This window comes from Meles meles, chromosome 4, assembly GCF_922984935.1.
Source record: "Meles meles chromosome 4, mMelMel3.1 paternal haplotype, whole genome shotgun sequence".
Classification (NCBI taxonomy): domain Eukaryota; kingdom Metazoa; phylum Chordata; class Mammalia; order Carnivora; family Mustelidae; genus Meles; species Meles meles.
This window is the reverse complement of record NC_060069.1, coordinates 66,349,359-66,371,057: the sequence shown is the minus strand read 5'-3', so window position 1 is coordinate 66,371,057 and position 21,699 is coordinate 66,349,359.

Sequence of the window (21,699 nt, the reverse complement as noted above, 5' to 3'; positions counted from 1 at the left end):
ATTTCAGTGAACGGTGGCCTGCCTGGAAGCATCTGCCCGTGAGGACCCACATGGTGACACCGGGCACACTGTCAGTGCCCTGTGAAGGCAGCAGAAGGAAGACTGGTTGTGCCCCATTTTATGGTTTCCCAGGAGAGATGACTCGGTCTACCTGTCTAGCTCCACCTGGAAGCCAGAAAGAATGTGCACGCTCCCCTGGGCTGAGAGACTCTCATGCCTAACTTCACCCATTGTATTCTTCTGCTGATGTGTATTTTCTTATTTTTCTACAATTTTATTTATAGCTTTTTGAAAAAAGAAAAATGTAATCTGAAATGCTTCTGCCCTTTCTCTACTTTTAAGCTCTTGTATTCCTTATGAACAGCTATACTAAAATTCCTGTTACCAGGTTATAGATAGGGAAGTTAAGGAGGGGCAGAAAGTGTTTCTGGGGGAGGAAGAGTTTCTGTTTGACATGAGGAGATATATTTACCAACTGAGCAATGTTGAAGTTACATTAAGCCTTGGTAATATATTGGTTTCACATGTACATTGAAGAAAGATCAGATGTAGAATTTGGAAGCAAAAGCCTAGAGTGCACCTGTAACTCACATTAGAAGCTGTTTTTATCGAAAAATATATGAAAATGATTATTGCCGTGTTTATAAGTTTTATGTATTTATTCATTTAGTTTTAAAAGATTTATTCAGGGGCTCCTGGGTGGCTCAGTGGGTTAAAGCCTCTGCCTTCAGCTCAGGTCATGATCCCAGGGTCCTGGGATCGAGCCCCGCATCAGGCTCTCTGCTTGGCTGGGAGCCTGCTTCCTCCTCTCTCTCTCTCTGCCTACTTGTAATCTCTATCTGTCAAATAAATAAATCTTTAAAAAAAAATAAATAAAAAAAAATAAAAGATTTATTCATTTGACAGACAGAGATCACAAGTAAGCAGAAAGGCAGGCCGAGAGAGAGGGGGAAGCAGGCTCCTGCTGAGCAGAGAGCCCGATGTGGGGCTCCATCCCAGGACCCTGAGATCATGACCTGAGCTGAAGGCAGAGGCTTTAATCCACTGAGCCTCCCAAGCTCCCTAAAAGTTTTATTTTTTAATGTATGAATTAACGTTTTAAATTACTTTTTGAAAAAAAGCAAAGCATAGCTAGGTTGTTTTGCTAAATTATGGTCCTGCCTACAACTTTGTTAAGAACATCAAATTTTGTAGACTCCAAGAAGTACTGGACCTTAGAGAAAACATGCAGTATTTTTCTTCTTTTTTCTCTCTCTCTTTTTTCTTTTTTTTTTTTTTTTAACTAAGGTGAGAGTCATGCAACATGAAATTCACCACTTTATTTTATTTAAGATTTTATTATTTTTAAGTAATCTCCACAACCAGCATGAGGCTCGAACTTACAGCCCCGAGATCAAGAGTCACACATTCTATGGACTGACCCCTCCAGATACCCCTGAAGTTAACTGTTTTAAAGTGAACAAGTCAGTGACATTAAATTCATTCACAGATGGGTAACAACCACCTCCGTCTACTTCCAAACCATTTTTATCACCCCAGAATGAAACTCTGTAACCATTAAGCAGTTATTCCCTAATCTCTCCTTCCCTGGCAGCTACCAACCTGACCTCTTTCTTGTTGGATTTACCTATTCTTAATACTTCATAAAAAGGGAATCGTACAACATTTGACTTCTGTGTCTGGTTTCTTTCACTTAGCATGTTTTCAAGATACTTCCATGTTGTAGCTTCAGTCAGGATCTCATTCCTTTTTATGACTGAATAATATCCCATTGTATGCATATGCCCCAATTTGCTTATCCTTTCATCCAATCCTGGCCCTTCGGGTTTTTTCCACCTCTGGACTATTGAAAATAGTGATGCTAGGAAAATTTGTGTACAGTGTTTGTATGAATACCTATTTGCAATATTTTTGGGTATCTAGAAGTGAAGTTACTGAATTATACAGTAGTTCTATGTCTGACTTTTTGAGGAATTCTATTTGGTTTTGATTTTGCTTAACTAGCAAGTAGCACTTAACTTGAACCTCTGTTTATTTCTGTTAGATCAATGAATTAACAGTTAGTAGTCTAAGATTTTTAGGAAAATAATGATGCATATTCCTCACCACAGTTTGGCTCATGGTGCATTTTCTCTTTCCTTATTTTGTCTAAAACTACCTCATAGAGTATTTAAACATCCTAAGAAAACCCGCTGTTCCCAAGTTTACACTAAAAGGCAGATCTTCAGGGGCACCTGGTTGGCTCAGATGGTAGAACACGTGACTCTTGATTTTGGGCCACCAGCTCTAGCTCCACACTGGGGGTAGAGATTACTAAAAAATAATAAAAAATAAGAAAATGAAAGCCAGATCTTCCAATATAGAATTAAGAAACTTGCTAATAATCAATAAGGGATTGACAAACACTCGAGCTACAAATTCAAACATCATGTTAATTATCAAGCAAGTCCAGGAAGAACAGGAAAAAGGCAGATAGAATAAGAATGTGTATAAAATTTAATTTAAAAATCTGAAACTTTATAAAATACGATGTTAAAGTTTAATTTAAGTCCATGTAGTACCAGCTGATCTCAAATCCACACCTTTGAAATCAAAACATAAGCAGGTACAAGAGAGCCTTTCAGAGCATAATTTTTAAGGACACAACACCTTTTTGAAATGTCTTTAACCCTTTTTAACTTTCTGAGAGCTACACATACGTACACACACTGATATACACACATGCTGTGGCTGTTTGTTTTGGGTTCTTTTTAAGAAACAGTGGCAGTCATAAGAAAACTTGGTTTACTTTAGAGGTGTCACTATTTGTTTTTTTTAATAAAGATTTTATTTATTTGACAAAGAGAGAGATCACAAGTAGTCAGAGAGGCAGGCAGAGAGAGAGGAGGAAGTAGTCTCCCTGCTGAGCAGAGAACCTGATGCAGGGCTCGATCCCAGGACCCTGAGATCATGACCCGAGCTGAAGGAAGAGGCTTAACCCACTGAGCCACCCAGGCGCCCCTGAGGTGTCACTATTTAAAATCGTATTTCAATTTCCATTTTCCCTCGTGATGTCTTTCTTTCTTTTTCTTTTCTTCTTTTTTTTTTCTTCTTCTTCTTCCTTTTCTTCTTCTCCCCCCCTCCCTGTCCTTCTCCCTTTCCTCATTCTCCTCCTCCTCCCCATTCTTCCCCTCTTCCCTGTTTTCCCCCTCCTCCCTGTTCTTCTCCTCTCCCTTCCTCCCCCTCCCCTCCCTCAGCCCTTCCTCCTCCTCCTCCTCCTCCTTCTTCCTTAGTTGTCTTGAATGACCAGAAAGAAGACAAATCAAGAGTTGTAAAGAGTGCTGGAGGGGAAACTCAGGGGATCTAACTACCTAATTGTGAATTTCCTGAATGTGGAACTTGACCACCAGCAACTGGGTGTGATTAGTACAGTGGGCCTCACCTCCAGCTGTTCTACAAAAACAAACCAGTGAAGGATTTCCAAGGCACATTTTCCTTTGGACCTGGTTGAAGTTTTAACAATGCCAACAGTGCAGTATTGCTCTTTTTTTTTTTTTTTTAAATAGGTGACAGACTGTCTGAAAAGAAGCAAGAGTTTCCTACAACAAAAGAACTAGCTTGTGGTGCGTATAATTTGCTTGTGGTGAATGTGTTTGAATCTGTGTAAAAAAAAAATAAAAACTGCAAATCTGTCTCCTATGTGGAACCAAATCTGGAAATATGTGCTCTCGAGGCAACTGTAAAATCATATTTCATTCTGGCATATGGGCCAACGATTGTGTTGTGTGAGTAATGCATATATGTAATCCATGTGGTAAGCTTTGTGGACTGAGAAAAAGTCAGTGTTATTCACTGAGGCTTGGCAAGCAGGAACCATTGATTTAGAAAAATTTACATGGGCTGAAACAATGTGAAAAATGTACTGTCCGGTTTGTCAGCTTGTGAGCATAGCAAAACCCTATCACTCCCGATTAGCACGAAGACTGAGAGAAGAAATCTCTTTTTGCTGTTTTCTAGTTAACACATACAGAGGAGTGACTCCTCTTGTACAATAAGGGAATTTATAATTAATGCATACTATCTTTCAGAAAATCAAGAAGTCTAAATGGGTATCTGTGGGACCAGAAATCCAAAAAAACCCACAAAACTTTAGCAATATGATACATTTAGGGGAAAGTAAAAAATCCTTATAGAATTTATTGTCGTTGTGTTCAGATCAATTCTTAATTGCTTTTAACTTGGATTCTTGAGTTTCAAAGTAATTATAAAATCTTTTTACTAAGTGCATAGTAGCATAAGTTCCAAAGGATGTACATCTTCATAGAAGGGAAAAACCATGAAACTAAACAAACTTAAAGAACCCCATTAAACTTTGTAAATAGCAAGTTATTTAGACAGCAATTTTTTTTCTTAAGTCCAAAGACATTTAAAAAAGTGGAATCTTCAGATCATAAAGGACCTTAGAAGTGATCCAGAGCAGGTAGGAAAAGAGAGCATGGGCAGTTGGTTGAGGAAACTAGGAGTAAGGGTGGATGGAACTCTTAGTGAAAGGTTGTCTGGGGCTTGGAATTGGGTGAGGAATTGTGTTTTGGTTTCTTTATTTATCTTTAAATTTTTATTTTTTTTTTAAAGATTTTTAAAAATTTATTTGACTGACAGAGATCACAAGTAGGCAGAGAGGCAGGCAGAGAGGTGGGAAGTGGGGGGAAGCAGGCTCCCCACTGAGCAGAAAGCGCAATATGGGGCTTGATCCCAGGATCCTGGGATCATGACCTGTGTCGAAGACAGAGGCTTTAACCCACTGAGCCACTCGGGTGCCCCAGAATTATGGTTTAATAGGTACTAAGTTTCTGTTTGGATTGATTTTAAAATTCTGGAAATAGATAATGGTGATAGTTACACAACAGTGTGAAGGTAGCTCATGCCATTGAAATATATACTTAAAAATGGCTAAAATGGTAAATTTTATGTTATGTATATTTTACCACATAATACCATAGTATTTAATGTTATTTATATTTCACATTTAAAAATATTTTAAAATGAGGGACACCTGGGTGGTGCAGTTGTTTGGATGTCTAACTCTTAGTTTCAGTTCAGATCATGATCTCATGGTCTGGGATGGAGTCCCACGTAAGACTCCATGCTCAACATGGAGTCTGCTTGGGATTCTCTCTCCCTTTCCCTCTGCCCCTCCCACTCATGTGTTCGCACTCTCTCTCTCTCTCTCTCTCCCCCAAATAGATAAATATTTAAAAAAGTAAAATAAAATAAAAATGTAAAAAAAAAAGAGCAAGACCCAATTATATGCCACCTATAATAAGTTAATTTTAAACATAAAGACATAGATAATTTTAAATAAATGTAATAAAGCAATATACCACACAAACACTAATCAAAAAATAGTTGAAATTGTTCTATTTGTATCAGAGAAATTAGAATTCAGAACAAGAGATAAAAAAGAATACTTCAAAATTATAAGGACATCAATTTATCAGAAAGAAATAATAATCTTAAATATTCATTCTCTTAGAAACAAAGAATCAGGGGCCCCTGAGTGACTCAGTCAGTTAAGCATCCAACTCTTTATCTCAGCTCAGTTCTTGATCTCAGGGTCATGAGTTCAAGCCCTAAAACAAACAAAAAAATGGAAGAGAAAAAGATAAACCTACAATTTTCACTGGGGAGTTCAACACTCCTCTATCAGTAATTCATAGAACAAGTAGATAGCGCTAACACTTAATGCTTGAGCACTAACATTATTCAAACACTTCATTAACTATAATAGAATACACATTCTTTTCAAGGGCCAATGGAATGATTACAAAGACAGGGTATATTCTAGGTCTGAAAAGAAGTCTCATAAATTTAAAAGTATTGACAATATGCAGTGCAAGTTCTCAATTATAACAAAATTAGAAATCATTAAGAAAAAGATTTTTGGAAACTTCCCAAACATTTAGGAATTGAACAACACATTTCTAAATAACTGAAAGAAGAAATCAGAAAGGAATTAGCATATATTTTGAACTGAATAAGAGTGAAACACACCATATCAAAGTTTATGGGAGGCAGCTAAAGCAGTGTGCAGAGGGAAATTTATAGCTTTAAATGACTAATTAAATAGTCTAAGCATCTACATTAAGAAACTAGGAAAAAAATAATTAAACTTGAAATAAGCAGAGTGAAAGTAATGATAAAATTTGAGAACAGACGTCAGTGAACTAGGACAGAAGAAATCAATGACACAAAAAAACCATTTCTTTTTTTTTTTTAAGATTTTATTTATTTATTTGACAGATCACAAGTAGGCAGAGAGGCAGGCAGAGGGAGAGAGATTGGAGGAAGCAGGTTCTCTGCTGAGCAGAGATCCCGACGTGGGGCTCAATCCCAGGACCCTGGGGTCATGACCTGAGCTGAAGACAGAAGCTTTAATCCACTGAGCCACCCAGGCACCCACCAAAAACCATTTCTTTAAGTGCTCACTTCAGCAGTTCAGATACTAAAATTGGAACACAACAACAAAAAATTCCCTTAAAAGATTTAGCAAAATTGACAAATCTCTATCCTGAATGATCATGAAAGAGAAACCATATAAGTTATCAATCTCTGGAATGAAAACAGGAATGTCATCATAAATACCTCACACAACAGAATAAAAAGGGAATATTATGAACAACTTCATGCCAACAAATTTGACAGCTTAGGCAAAATGGGAAAATTCTTAGAAAAACACAAACCACAGGCCTGAGTGGCACAGTCAGTTAAGCAGCCAGCTAGGTTTCAGTTCAGGTCATGACCTCAGGGTCCTAGGATGGAGCCCTGCTTCTGACTCCATGCACAGCACGGAATCCAACTGACACTCTCTCTACCTCTCCCTCTGCCTCCCCACTCCCCCACCTCCATCCTTTTACGAGCTCTCTCTCTAAAATAAATAAATAAAAATTTTAAAAAATACGAACCATCAAAACTCATTAAAAAAATAAATTCTCTGTATCTATTAAAGAAATTGAGTTTGTAGTTAACTTTCTTACGGGCATTCCTGATTTCTTATGGGCATTTCTTACGGTCTCAGTCAGTTAAGCATCTGCCTTTGGCTCAGGTCATGACCCCAGGGTCCTGGGTTCGAGCCCCACATGGAGCTCCACATCAGGCTCCCTGCTCAGCCGGGAACCTGCTTCTCCCTCTGCCTGCTGCTCCCGCTGCTTGTGTGCACTCTCGCTCTCTAGCAAATAAATAAATAGAATCTTAAAAAAAAAAAAACCTCACAAACTCCAGTTTCAAATGTTTTCAGTGGTGAGTTCTAAATATTTTTAAAAGATAAACTATCAAATCAATTGTTTTTATGAAACCAGTATTGTGCTGAGGTTAAACCAAAAGCATTACAATATGTATGTTAATGGGTACAAAAACTTTTAACAAAATTTTAACATATCAAATCTAGCAATATATAAAAATGATAATATGTCATATCCAAGTGAAGTTTATCTTAGGAATGCAAAGTTGTTTTGTTGTTTTTTAATTGAGATATAATTTGTATACCATAAAATTCACTCATTTAAAGTGTATAGTGTGGGACACCTGGGTGGCTCAGTGGGTTAAAGCTTCTGCCTTTAGCTCACGTCATGATCCCAGGGTCCTAGAATCGAACCCTGTATGGGACTCTCTGGCAGCAGGGAGCCTGCTTCCCCGACCCCCCTGCCTGCCTCTCTGCCTACTTGTGGTCTCTATCTGTCAAATAAATAAATAAAATCTTTTTTTAAAAGTGTACAGTGCAATGGTGTTTATTAATTTAGTATATTTACAAAATTGTGTAACCAATCTAATTCCAGGACATTTTTATCACCCTAAAAAAGAAACCCTTAGTAGTCCATTAGTAGTCATTCCCCAGTCGTCTCTTCCCTGTCCCTGCAAGCCACTAATATGTTCTCTGTCTCTGTGTGTTTGCTTATTGGGGGCATGTCATATCAATGAGATCATAGAATATGTGGCCTATGGTGACTGGTTTCTTTCAGTTAGCATGAAGTTTTTTTGTTTTTTGTCTTTTTTAAAGATTTTATTTATTTACTTGACAGAGAGAGTTAGAGAGGGAACAGAAGCATGGGGAGTGGGAGAGGGAGAAGCAGACTCCCCAATGCGCAGGGAGCCTGATGCGGGACTCGATCCCACAACCCTGGGACCATGACCCGAGCCGAAGGGAGATGCCTAGTGGACTGAGCCACCCAGGCGCCCCTAGCATGATGTTTTTGAGGCTCATTCAAAATGCTCAGTTTGTAGCATGTATCAGTTCATTTCTTTTTATAGCTGAATATTATTCCATTGTATGGACATGTCACATTTTGCTTATCTGTTCATCAGTTGGTGGACATTTGTGTTGCTTCCACTCTGGGGACTATAATGAATAATACTGCCATGAATATGCATGTACTAATTCTCATGTGGACATATGGTTTTATTTTCTTGAGTATATATCTAGAGTAGAATTGTTAGGTTATATGGTAACACTATGTTTAACTATTTGAGGAACTCCCAACCTGTTTTCCAAAATGGTTGTACCATTTTACCTTTTTCTCAACAACGTATGAGTGTTTCACTTTCTCTACATTCTTACTGACACTTGTTCTTGTCTGATTTTTTTTTTAAGATTTTATTTATTTGACAGACAGAGATCACAAGTAGGCAGAGAGGCAGGCAGAGAGGGAGGGGGAAACAGGCTCCCTGCTTAGCAGGGAGCCTGATGCAGGGCTCGATCCCAGGACCCTGAGATCAAGACCTGAGCCGAAGGCAGAGGCTTAACCCACTGAGCCACCCAGGCACCCCTTCTTGTCTTTTTGATTAGGAGTGGTAATAGGTAGAATTGGCTTGATATTTGAAAGTCAATCATTTAGTAGAGGCTCCGTGGGTTAAGCCGCTGCCTTCGGCTTGGGTCATGATCTCAGGGTCCTGGGATCAAGTCCCGCATAGGGCTCTCTGCTCAGTGGGGAGCCTGCTTCCCTCTCTCTCTCTCTCTCTCTCTCTCTCTGCCTGCCTCTCTGCCTAGTTGTGATTTCTCTCTGTCAAATAAATAAAAATAAATAAAATCTTTAAAAAAAAAAAAGAAAAACCATAAGATCATCTCAATAGATGTAGGAAAATCATTTGGCAAAATTTAATACAAATAAGAACAACAGAAACTTCCACAACTTGAAAAAAGAACATCTCTATAGCTGCTATCTTCATTGGGGACATCACACTGAATGGTGGAAACACTGAATGCTTTTCCCTTAATTTGGGTAAGAAGCAAGGATATTTCTCCTTTTACTTCTATCAGCACTGACCTGGGAGTCCTAATCAGTAAAGTAAGAAAAAGAAATAAAAGGCATATAGATGGCAAAGAGAGGAGTAAAACTGTATTTACTCACAGAGAACATGATCATGTACATAGAAAAGTTGAATATATCTCCAAAAACACTACTTGATTTAATAAGTGTGTTTAACAATATTACAAGAAACAATATCTGCATAAAAAATTGTTATATTAGCAGCAAACAATTAGAAAGTGAAAATTTAGGGCGCCTGGGTGGCTCAGTGGGTTAGGCCGCTGCCTTCTGCTCAGGTCATGATCTCAGGGTCCTGGGATCGAGTCCCACATCGGGCTCTCCGCTCAGCGGCGAGCCTGCTTCCCCCTCTCTCTCTCTGCCTGCCTCTCTGTCTACTTGTGATCTCTCTCTGTCAAATAAATAAATAAAATCTTTTAAAAAAAAAAAAAAGAAAGTGAAAATTTAGGGGCGCCTGGGTGGCTCAGTGGATTAAGCCACTGCCTTCGGCTCAGGTCATGATCTCAGGGTCCTGGGATCAAGCCCCGCATCAGGCTGTCTGCCCTGCAGGGAGCCTGCTTACTCCTCTCTCTCTACCTGCCTCTCTGCCTACTTGTGATTTCTCTCTCTGTTAAATAAATAAAATCTTAAAAAAAAAAAAAGAAAGTGAAAATTTTAAATACCATTTGCAACAGCCTCAAAAACATACGGGGCGCCTGGGTGGCTCAGTGGATTAAGCCGCTGCCTTCGGCTCAGGTCATGATCTCAGGGTCCTGGGATCGAGCTCCGCATCGGGCTCTCTGCTCCGCAGGGAGCCTGCTTCCTCCTCTCTCTCTGCCTGCCTCTCTGCCTACTTGTGATCTCTGTCTGTCAAATAAATAAATAAAATCTTTTTAAAAAAAAATTTATAAAAAAAAACATACATCAGGAAAATTTTAATAAAAAATGTACTAGACTTATACACTGAAAACTACGAAAGACTACTCAGAAAATGTGAAGGCCTCCAGAATTAGAGGGCTGTACTATGTTCAATACTATTTATTGTTAAGATGCCAATTTTCCTCAAACTTAACTGTAGACCCAAGGCAATGCTGATCAAAACCCCAAAACCTTTTTGTTTAGAAATTGAATAGCTGAAAAAAAATTGAATAGCTGATTATAAATTCTATATGGAAAGCAAAAAAATCTAAAACAAGAAATACAATTTTGAAAAAGAAGAACAAAGTTGGAAGAGACTTACCATCTCACGATTTACTATAAAGCTACATTAATTGAGATTACGGTGCCAAGATAAGAACAGACAGAGAGATCAATGGAACAGAATGAAGAGTCCAAAGATAGACTCACATATACAAGACCATTTGATTTTTGACAAAGATGTACCAAGATAATTTAGTAATGAAATAATTGTATTTTCAACAAACAATGATGGAACAATTGTATTTCTTTTTTCTTTTTTTTTTAAGATTTTATTTATTTATTTGACAGACAGAGATCACAAGTAGGCAGAGAAGCCGGCAGAGAGAGAGAGGAGGAAGCAGGCTCCCTGCTAAGCAGTGAGCCCAATGTGGGGCTCAATCCCAGGACCCTGAGATCATGACCTGAACCGAAGGCAGAGGTTTAACCCACTGAGCCACCCAGGTACCCAGAACAATTGTATTTCTAGTTGCAAAGGTATGAATCTTATACACCATATTCAAAATATACCTCCTCCGACATGAAAAAATGTTCAACATCCAAAATCATTAGAGGAGTACAAATTACAGCTGTGACAATCTACCATGACAGGCCTATGAGAAGGGCCCCAATTTGAAGATTGACAATGCTAAATGTTGGCAGGGGTGTGGAGCAATAGGAAATCTCATATGTTGCTGGTAGGAATGTGAGATAGCACACCCATTTTGGCAAAGATGACAGTTTCTTAAAAAGTGGAATGTGGGGGCGCCTGGGTGGCTCAGTGGGTTAAGCCTCTGCCTTCGGCTCGGGTCATGATCTCAGGGTCCTTGGATCAAGCCCCACATCGGGCTCTCTGCTCAGCAGGGAGCCTGCTTCCTCCTTTCTCTCTGCCTGCCTCTCTGTCTACTTGTGACCTCTGTCTGTCAAATAAATAAATAAAATCTTTAAAAAAAAAAAAAAGTGAAATGTGCACAGTCTATGTAACCTAACAATCTCATTCTTAAGTGTTTACCCAAGAGGAGTGAAGACAGATGTCCACAAAAGCATTTGTACATGAATGGTCATAGCAGCTTCAAGATAACAAAAATTTGGAAACAGGCCAAATGTCCACCAACAAATGAATGGATAAACAAACTTGATCGATTTAGTAGACCACCACTGAGTAGTAACTACACATGAACAACTGATCCATGCTACGACAATGATGAATCTCCAAAACCATGTCCAGGGAAAGAAACCACACATAAAATGTAGGATGACGTTTATAGGAAATTCTAGATGTAGCAACCAAAATCACGTCAATGGCAGGCTAGGGCTGCGGGCAGCAGCAGGAGATGGACACAGAGGAAAAGGGAATTTTGTGGGGTGATAGGAACGTCCTGGTTTTTTTTTTTTTTAAGATTTTATTTACTTATTTGACAGAGAGAAATCACAGGTAGGCAGAGAGGCAGGCAGAGAGAGAGGGGAGAAGACTCCCCACTGAGTAGAGAGCCTGATGTGGGGCTCGATCCCAGGACCCTGGAATCATGACCTGAGCCAAAGGCAGAGGCTTAACCCACTGAGCCACCCAGGCACCCCATCCTGTATCCTGATTACAGTAGTTACCTGGGTGTTTTCATTTGTTAAAATCCCTGAGAATGAACTGCTTGGATGCATTTTTATTGAGAAAGTTGATTTTTAGAAAACTTGTGAAGAAGGCAACCATTTTGGAGAATGCATGAGTTGTTTCCCTCACCCACTTGGCTATCCTGTTCTTTCTCCCCCACGTTTCCTCCCCCACACCCACCCCTAGTTTCTGCTTTAAGCCACAGCCTTCTTTCATGTGCCGGCTCTCCAAATATTTGGAGAGGTCTCTATCAATGGCTTCCTTCACCAGCCTCTCCCCACCAAAATCTTCTCTTTTGCTCTCTTCTGCCGGTTAAACATTTCCAGTTCTTCAGCCATTCACATCTGATGTCCTTTCTACTCTTGATAAAAGCAGAGCTGGAAAAGCTGGTTGGCTCACGCAGGGAGGCAAGACCTGGAGGGGTGGTGAATTCCCTACACCTAGGGAGGGTACTAAAAGGGCAAGCAGAACAAAACAAACAAAAATGTGAGTGTGTATAGTGGAAAGGTGTATAGGGACCCAAATCATGGCAGGCACACAAGCCACGGGCAAGATTTCGTTTGCTCTTAAGTAGGTTTTAGAAGAAAAGAGAGGGAATCTACCAGGGGATAGTCTCCCTGCATTGGGCCCATAGAATTTCTTTCAGCTGGTTTCCTTGGTTGCACACATCAGGATACCAGTATCTAAGCAGCCCGTCCTCCTTGCAAGGATCTCTCTTCTCAAATTTCCTGCAATACTTTAAAAGTAAAGATACTTTTAAAGAGTATCTTTAAAACAGTATTTACATTTTGTTTGTTTTCTCCCGTGTTCTTTTCTCCTGAACAGCTATCCTGGCTCAGTTACATGTAGATTATTTAACTGCTCTCAGTTTTCCCACTTGCAAAATAAAGTATTGGGATCGTAATAGTTTCTAAATGTTGCTATGATGACTACATGCGTTACTATATGTGAAATGCTTTGAATATTTCCCTGCACTCACGTAGTAAGCACTCATTAAGTATTTTCTGTTATTGTTTACCCAAGGATAAATGAGGGAATTTTTTTTTTTTTTAAGAGAGAAAGAGAGAGAGCAGGGAAGGGGCAGAGGGAGAGGAAGAGAGAGAATCTTAAGCAGGGTCCATGCCCAGTGAGGAGCCTGATGCGGGGCTCAGTCTGATGACCCAGAGATCACAATCTAAGCTGAAAGGAGGAGTCCAACATTCAACCAACTGAGCCATCCGGGCTCCCCAAAGAGGAAGATCTTAGAGGCTTCTTGACAGAATGAATAAGTTATCTGTGAAGAGGGTGGGGGTAGAGCTGGGGGAGGAGAATAGACCGGCAGTGAAACTCTTCTTTGCAACCTTAGAAGGTAGGAGGTAGCTTGAATACCTTTCACATTAAAGACCCTGTGGCCAGTTGCTACATATTTCACTTGTCAGAATGAAAGATACTGTTACATACATGTAATATACATTCCCTACCCTACAGCAAGCACTCTGTAAGGGTTTTCCCTTGTTGTGGTTACACAGGACCACAATCTGAGGCTTCTAATCTACCTTACTGCATTATAGCTATCTTCCGCTCACATTCCCTGCACTCCACCCGCTGCCAGTCTTTCACCTGGCCCACTGTCCTCTCTGTTCTTTGCTCACTTAGACTTCAATGATTTCAGCTCCAGGAAGCCATGTTCCATCTAAGTTAATGAACGATCTCTCCCAGTTTGGCCAGGTTTGTGTTAACCATCAACAGCGTTCGATCAGGGGAGTAAGGGAAAAAAAAAAAAAAAAGAATATACTTGGGGGAAGCCTGAGTGGCTCAGTGAGTGGCTCAGAAGGCCTCTGCCTTCGGCTCAGGTCATGATCTCAGGGTCCTGGGATCGAGTCCCGCATCGGGCTCTCTGCTCAGCAGGGAGCCTGCTTCCCCCTCTCTCCCTGTCTGCCTCTCTGCCTACTTGTGATCTCTGTCTGTCAAATAAATAATAAATAATAAAAATCTTTAAAAAAAAAGAATATACTTGGCTTACCAAAAATCTTTGGAAATGTAAGAATCCTGGAAAATACCAGAAAAGATTTGGCTAGTTTCATGAGGAATCTCCCTTGCCTGTAATTTTTAAACTCCTAACTGTTATCTAAAAGGATTTCATGTAACTGGAAAGTTCACTGTTTTGTGATTTGTATTATTTTTCTAGTTACCCTAGAAAATTATTGATCTGATTGGCCTTATTTCTTTAAAAATAAATTATTTCATTATTGCTAAATTTGGGACTGTTTATCAAAACTGAAATTTGAAAATTTAGGCTTTTTCTCTTGAAGAGGAGGGAAAGGTTAAAAAAATCTGAAGCATATTTGCCAAGAATTTTGTCTGAAATTTTTTTATAGCAATTTAAGGGGGAAAAGTAGATCTTATGTTTCTGATTCATTTATGCTTAGATCGTCAAACTGTTTTTTGAAAGCTCTATGGTATTCCACTAGATTTTAAATCCTTTAAAACTTTTAATGTCTTTTTTTATGCCTCATTAAAGACATTTTGCTCTCCTTGTGGGTTTTATCAGTCAACTGTGTGCCGAGTATTTAACCCATCCTTATCAAACTGAGCAATTGCTTGAACAGGCTTACTCTTACCTCAGTGTCCTTGCATGGTGCTTTTCTCCGCCTAGAACTTTCCTTTCTAGATACCTTCATGGCTAACTTCTTTGTTTCCAAGTCACATTTTCAATAAGGCTTACCTTGACCACCCTATTTCAAATTACAAAAAATAAAATGTAGTCTGTGAGGACACATACAAGTGATTGTGTATATCAGCACAAAAACAACACATCCAAGTAAAACTTAGAATCAAAAAAATGTTGGAGAGACTTTGCAGTTCTTCTAGTCCAAATTTCTTACTTTACAGATAAAGGCTCGAGAGGTTAAGTGGCTTCCCTCAAATCAGATAACCAATTACATTCAGAAATAGGTATGTCTTTTTTTTTTTTTAAAGATTTATTTATTTGACAGAGAGAGATCACAAGTAGGCAGAGAGACAGGCAGAGAGAGAGGAGGAAGCAGGCTCCCCGCTGAGCAGAGAGCCCGACGTGGGGCTCGATCCCAGGACCCTGAGATCATGACCTGAGCTGAAGGCAGAGGCTTAACCCACTGGGCCACCCAGGCGCCCCAGAAATAGGTATGTCTAATAGGTGTCTTATACTCAACATGCCCCAAACTGAACTCTTGTTTTGTCTCCAGTCCTGTTCCTCCCACAGCCCTCCCTGTCTTGGTTCATGGCATCATTCTGCCAACTGCTCACACCAAAAACCTTGCACTCATCCTTATCTTCCTTTCTTTTACACCCCAATATCTACTCTGTCAACAAACCTTGTTTGCTCCATCTTCGGGATAAATACGAAATCCTACCACCTTTCCATCTACCACACTCGCGCGCGTCCCTCCTAGATTATTGCAGTAGTCTCCTGAATGGTTTCCCTGTTTCTGCTCTTTCTCCCAATCGTCTACTCTCAATCAGTAGCCAAAGAGATCCCTTTAAACCTAATCAGTTCTTGCCACTCTTTTTATTTTTTCAAAGTAAACTTTATACCCAATGTGGAGCTTGAACTCAAAACCCTGAGATTGAGAGTCCCATGCTCTAGTGACTGAGTCAACCAGTTGCCCCTGTTCTTGCCATTCTTGTGCTCCATTCCAAACCTTGTGTTAACTCCCCATTTCACTCAGGTAGTGTTTAAAGAACCCTCCCCCCATTTGGCCTCCATTTGCCCCAAACTTGACTTCTACTACTCTATCCCTTGCTTGCTGCCCTCTGAATATATTGACCTCCCTGCTATTGCTTAGACAAGCCAGGAACCTCCCCACCTTCTGGTCTTTCACTGGCTCTTTCCTTGCCTGAAACAACCTTCCTCTAGATATACTTACAGTTAATTCCATCTCTTTTATTTGAAAGGCATCTTCTCAATGACTCTATACCAATCTTCTTATTGAAAATACTCCCATTTATATCCCAATGGCACCTGATTTCTCTAATCACATTCTTCTTTACTTTTTCTTTCAGAACATATCAACTTCTAATATAGTATATCATTTACTTATTCATTATGTTTATCGTTTATTGTCTATCTTCTCCTTGTTATAATGTAAGCTCCACAAGTACAAGAATGTTTGTCTGTTTTATCATTGTATCCTCAGTGCCTAGAAGAGGCACAAAGTAGGCATTCAATAAATATTTGTTGCAAGAAAGAAAGGAAGAAAGAAAGCGAGGACAGGTCTCATCTCCCCTAGACATAGAGCCATTGCAGTACTCTACATTGCCAATACCAAGTGGGCAAAACTAACTTCACTGCAGAAAATCTTAAATTAAAAACCAGGGAAACCTTAAATTACCAGGAATTAGGTAGTATTGTTCTTCCTATCCCCTTCCCTTGCCTTCTTCATCAGGCAAAACTATAGCTCTTATCTTTTATTGCACTCAGAATTTTTCTGATTGAGCTATTCTTTTACCTGATACCATATGAATATTCTCACTTCGGTTTTGGTTTCCAGTGCAGTATACTTCCTTAGATTACTTGCATTTTAAGAGAAAATAGCAGAGGGGCACCTGGGTGACTCAGTTGGTTAAGCATCTGTGTTGGGCTCAGATCATGATCTCAGGGTCCTGGGATTGAGTCCCATATCAGGCTCCTTGCTCTGCAGGGAGCCTACTTCTCCCTCTCTCTCTCTCTCTCTCTCTCTTTCAAATAAATAAATAAAATATTTTTAAAAGAGGGAGAGAAAATAGCAGAAATAGGTGAATACCAGCCTGAAGCAGTAAGTTTTTATTTATAAAATTTTAGGCAGTATGGTATATGATGGTGGGAGAAATAGCAATTGCCCAGCATAAATATCTATTTACTCTGTGTGAAATTAGTCCACTCGTATGGCTTTGCCAAAATACTTTAAAATTGATGTAAAATTGATGTAAACTATTAATTACAGAAAAAAATGCAAAGTAGAAGTGACTGATAAGCCCAGATATGGCAAGGTCAGTGGTGGGAATTAGTAGGTAATACTCAGTAAGAAGTTCATGAAATTTAAAAAACAGTGTTCTATTTATTTAGTTTAGTTTACTGACTTTTTTTTTTTTTTTTAAAGAGAGAGTGAGAGAGAGTGTGCATGAGGTGGGGGGGAGGGGCAGAGGGAGAGGAGAATCTTAAGCAGACTCCACCGCCAGGGAGGAGCCCAATGTGAAGCTCAGTCTCATGACCCTGAGATCATGACCTGAGCTAAAATCAAGAGTTGGATGCTTAACTGACTGAGCCAGCCAGGCACCCCATACTTTATTTATTTATTTATTAAGTAATCTCTACACCCAACGTGGTGCTCGAATTCACATAGTCAAGATCAAGAGTCAGACACTCTTCCAACTGAGCCAGCCAGGCACCTCATAAAATGCAGCTTAGAAGAAACTTATAATATGACAAAAGGTAAAATTATATAACAGAGATGTAGATGTGAATATTGAGTGGAGGGAGAAAAAGTTAAGTTAAAGTATGGATGTATAAGGGATGAAAGTTAAGACCTCTCTGTTGTTTATCAAACAACCAAGAATTAAATCAACTTTTCAGATATTTTAGGCAAAACAACCTCTCTTGCATTTTTTTAAAAGATTTTATTTATTTATTTGACAGAGAAAGAGAGATCACAAGTAGTCAGAGAGGCAGGCAGAGAGAGAGGGGAAGCAGGCTTCCTACTGAACCGAGAGTCCCATGCAGGGCTTGATCCAAGGACCCTGGGATCATGCCCAGAGCCAAAGGTAAAAGCTTAACCCTCCGAGCCACCCAGACGTCCCCTCTCTTGCGTTTTTAACCAACATATGCATTGCGAAACATCAAGGGAGACAAGGTCAAGTTAGAACTACAGACTGTAATAGAAAATAGATTTGGCTTTGAGTGTGACATCAGGAAAGAAACAGACTTGATTGATTGAAGTATAAGAGTGAAACAGCTTTGGAAGGAGTTAAGAAATTAGATTGTTTACTTCTAAGAATAGATGTAATGTCCCACTTGTGTAATATATTGATTATACGTTATATATTTTTGCAACATACAATATACCTTTATATTGTTTGAACATATTCCTTTGAGGACGTATAATCACATAGGAAAAAGCACAACAATTTTAAAAAGGATAATGTTTAGTAAAAGTTTAAGGAAAAATATAAAGTAAGTCTTGATACTACTTCAATCATGAACAGTGGAGCACCTGGCTGGCTTAGTCAGATAAGCTTGGAACTCTTCATCTTGGGTCATGAGTTCAAGCCCCACGTTGGCTATAGCGATGGCTTAAATAAATAAACAAAAAAAGTCATGAGTAGTATTTCCCTTAGTAGTTATGTAAATTTTCGTACCGAATTTCAATTTTATCTTTAAATCAAATACAATGTGCACAATGTCAAATGGATAAGTGCTAACAATTCTTTGAATAGTCCGCAAATTCAACCCATTTTCATTTCTTTCTTTTTTTTTTTTTTAAAGATTTTATTTATTTATTTGACACAGAGAGATCACAAGTAGGCAGAGAGGCAGGCAGGGAGAGAGAGGGAAGCAGGCTCGCAGCCGAGCAGAGAGCCCGATGCGGGACTCGATCCCAGGACCCTGAGATCACGACCTGAGCCGAAGGCAGTGACTTAACCCACTGAGCCACCCAGGCGCCCCCCATTTTCATTTCTTTAATGACCTGGAACCAAGATGTTAAAAAGGCGTTAGTCCTTTTGTTCATGACTTTTAGCAAATAAACGAAATTAAACTAAGAGTTCTACACAAGGGTTCCTGCTGTTAATAATGGCACACAAAAATTTCAGTTCCATTCATCACTATTTAGGGACCATCTATAATAGTGTCTGTGCCAGGCCCTGGGGGATGCAGGGCTGCTCTCCGCCCTTGAACATCTGAGTGTTGCAAGAGAAGGTGTTGAGTGCCAGGCAAGAAAAATTGATCCATGAGGGCAGGGCACTGTCTCTCTTGTTCACTGCTTTTATCCAGAGCGCAGTGCCCAGTGCACGATGAGCAGAACCTCAATACATGTTTATTGAATGATTAAATGATACGAAGATGGGGAGAAAACAAGGAGAACGTGTAGCATCAGGTAGTGCAGTCAAGGCCCGGGGGCTTTGAGAAGGGCGTTGTGGATGGATGCAGTAAAGGCAGAGGCTGCCTGCTCCATAACACAGGCATCTTCGTGAGTATGCAAGGCATTTATGTGTTCGATGTAAATATATAAAAGATCCCACAACTTCTGTAACCCGTTTTTCGGTTCCTTAATTTTTACTCTACCCAAATCCTTAACAGATGAAAACATGCTCAGACTACCATCAGATGGTACAAGGCTGAGGACAAGCCTGAGCTAGCGGCAGGAGGCACACCATGAGCCGGCAAGGAAAGGATTGCCTTAGAAAGGTCCCCCATTCTGGCTCCCTTTTTGTTCTTTGGCTCACAAGATCGCAGCACTGCTGTAAACACAATGGACACGCGGGCTCGTCTTTCCCGCCGTTTCCCCTACTTTCATGGAAGGCTGATGCTCCGGGAGAACACTTTGCAGAGGGTGAGCTTCCGCTCCTGCTCCCTGTTGGCTAAGGCTCCGGTGCTTGAACCTCTCCCAGCCTCTGGGAGGCCTTGGTTAGAAGTCCATTTTCACGGAGTGTGGAGAGGAGAGTCTGATTGCCGCCCATCAAGGATGTCATCCCAGAGACTGGGGATCTGAAGCACGTTTTTGGTCTTAGAGCAAAATCTATTTGCTTTAGAAAGAAAAAAAAAATCAGGAAAAAAAGTTTAGCTTGGCTCTTCACATGGAAAATGTTCCTGTATTATAACAATAAAAAATATACTCCATGCCGTTTTCAACATTCTATCATGTTCACTTCTCTCTTCCTTTGCTAATCTATTACTGGAACGCCCTCCCTAATCTCCCTCCTTCCCTAATGTCCTTTGCTACGAAATACTCATTCCTCCACTTCTGGGAAATTTACCAGATATCTTTTCTCCTCCCCTATTTTTGTCACTGGTTTTGGTGGGATTCAGAGCTCTATTCAGAGCTCTAGAGGTAGGACCAGATTGTTACTGGTTTTTTTTTTTTTTCCCCTTAAGATCTTATTTATTTTTCTGTCAGAAAGAGAGAGAGAGAGAGAGCAGCAGGCAGAGGGAGAAGCAGGCTCCCCACTGAGCAGGGAGCCCCATGCAGGGTTCTATCCCAGGATCCTGGGTTCATAACCTGAACTGAAGACAGAGGCTTAACTGACCGAGCCACCCAGACGCCCTGGCCCAGATTGGTTTAAAAGCAATCACTATCTTCTTTTTCTTTTGCTCAAATCACTGTGATTAGTTTAAAGGGTTGATACATAACCTACTTAGAGCCAGTGAGGTGCTAGAATTCATTTATTAGGGATTCTTGGAAAGAGGCACTTCCTTGCTTTCTCTCCAGACTTACTGGAAAAGTCTCTGTCTTTGGAGGATGTGATATAGAGCTATGAAGTCCAGAACTACAGCACGCATTTTGCTGCCAGGAGGGACACCAGCTGAAGAGTAAAGTTAATATTATCTCTCATTTCCTTTACCACAGACTTGGGTACTTTAGTACTAAATCATAACACTAGATAATGGGCATAGTTATTGATCAATATTATAATAGGAAAATACCAAATATAGTCATTAGAGCTCATGGCTGGATTTAAAGATTTTATTAGATTTAAATCCTAGAAATGCCACCATCTAGGTGCACGATGTAAGGAAAATTCCTTAAGTTTTCCATACCTCTGATCTCTCATCTATGAAATGGTAATAATAAAAGTATATATTAGTTGTAGAGATTTTCACTTCTGCGAAAGCAGTGGACAAAGCTAATGCTGAAAATCTACCATAAAGAGTGAGAAATGCTGGATAAAATACAACAACAGCAGTAAAGTCTAATGCATATTTGAGTTTGGAAAAAAAAAGTTCTTCTGTGTCATGATTGAAAAGTATCTTATTCTTCTAAAGCTTTATTGAGATAGTATCTTATTTTCTTAAGGAACCTTAACATATCATAGAATACACAATTCAGTGGTTTGAAGTGTACAATTCAGTGGTTTTTAATCTATTCACAGAGTTGGGCATTCATCAACATAATTAATTTTAGAGCATTCTCATTACTCCACGAACAAACTTACTCCCTTAGCCATTACCCCTCAGACTCTTTGAACCCTGCCAGCCTTAGCCGACCACTAATTTACTTTCTTTCTCTATATTTGCTTATTCTGGACATTTTGTATAAATGGAATAGTACAACATATGGCTTATATAATGGGTTTCTTTCACTTTGCATAATCCTTTTAAGGCTTATTGATATAATAGCTCTGTATACCAGTACATTGTTTCTTTTTTATTGCTAAGTAATATTCTATTGTTTGGATATACTGTCTTTTACTTATCACTTCATCAGTTGACTGACCTCTGAATACTTTCCACATTTTTCTTATTATGAAGAATGCTACTATGAACATTTGTGTACAACTTTTTATATGGACATACATTTTCATTTCTCTTGAATATATAACTAAGAGAAGAATTGCTGGGTCATGTGGTAATTCTATGTTTAATCCTTTGAGAAAATATAATCATAAAATTGAAAGCTCAGTATGCAAGTTAAAGAGAAAAGTAGACACAGA